A 415-nucleotide genomic window follows, 5' to 3' on the forward strand; every position below is an offset into this window, starting at 1 on the left:
GTCCTCTAAAGCATTCATACAATTCCCAACATACAAACCTCAAAATGAGACTTGCATACAGATGCTTCAGATGGCCCATTCTTTCCCGGAGTCTCCAAGGCTAGCTGGCTCTCGGCTGTAGGTAAGCTGGGCAGAAATAGTGTGGCTTGGCCAAGAGAGAGCCTGGTTCCTGGCAGGCGCAGAGGAACATCAGATTTGCGCTGCCAGAGCCTGTCTCTATTTACCACCCGCCCCCCAGCACACTGCCCCCCTCTGCTCTAGTGCTGGAAAAGGAATTTGTCATTCTCAGGGAGGAAGATGGGCCTGAATGAGCAGCGGAGGCCTGCGCAGGAGGACACGAACAGTGGAGGTCGGGGCAGCTGTGCCCACGCAAACCATTGATTGCTGTGTTGTCTGGGGGGACGCAGTGCGAATG

This window comes from Prionailurus viverrinus, chromosome B1 (assembly GCF_022837055.1).
Source record: "Prionailurus viverrinus isolate Anna chromosome B1, UM_Priviv_1.0, whole genome shotgun sequence".
NCBI lineage: Eukaryota > Metazoa > Chordata > Mammalia > Carnivora > Felidae > Prionailurus > Prionailurus viverrinus.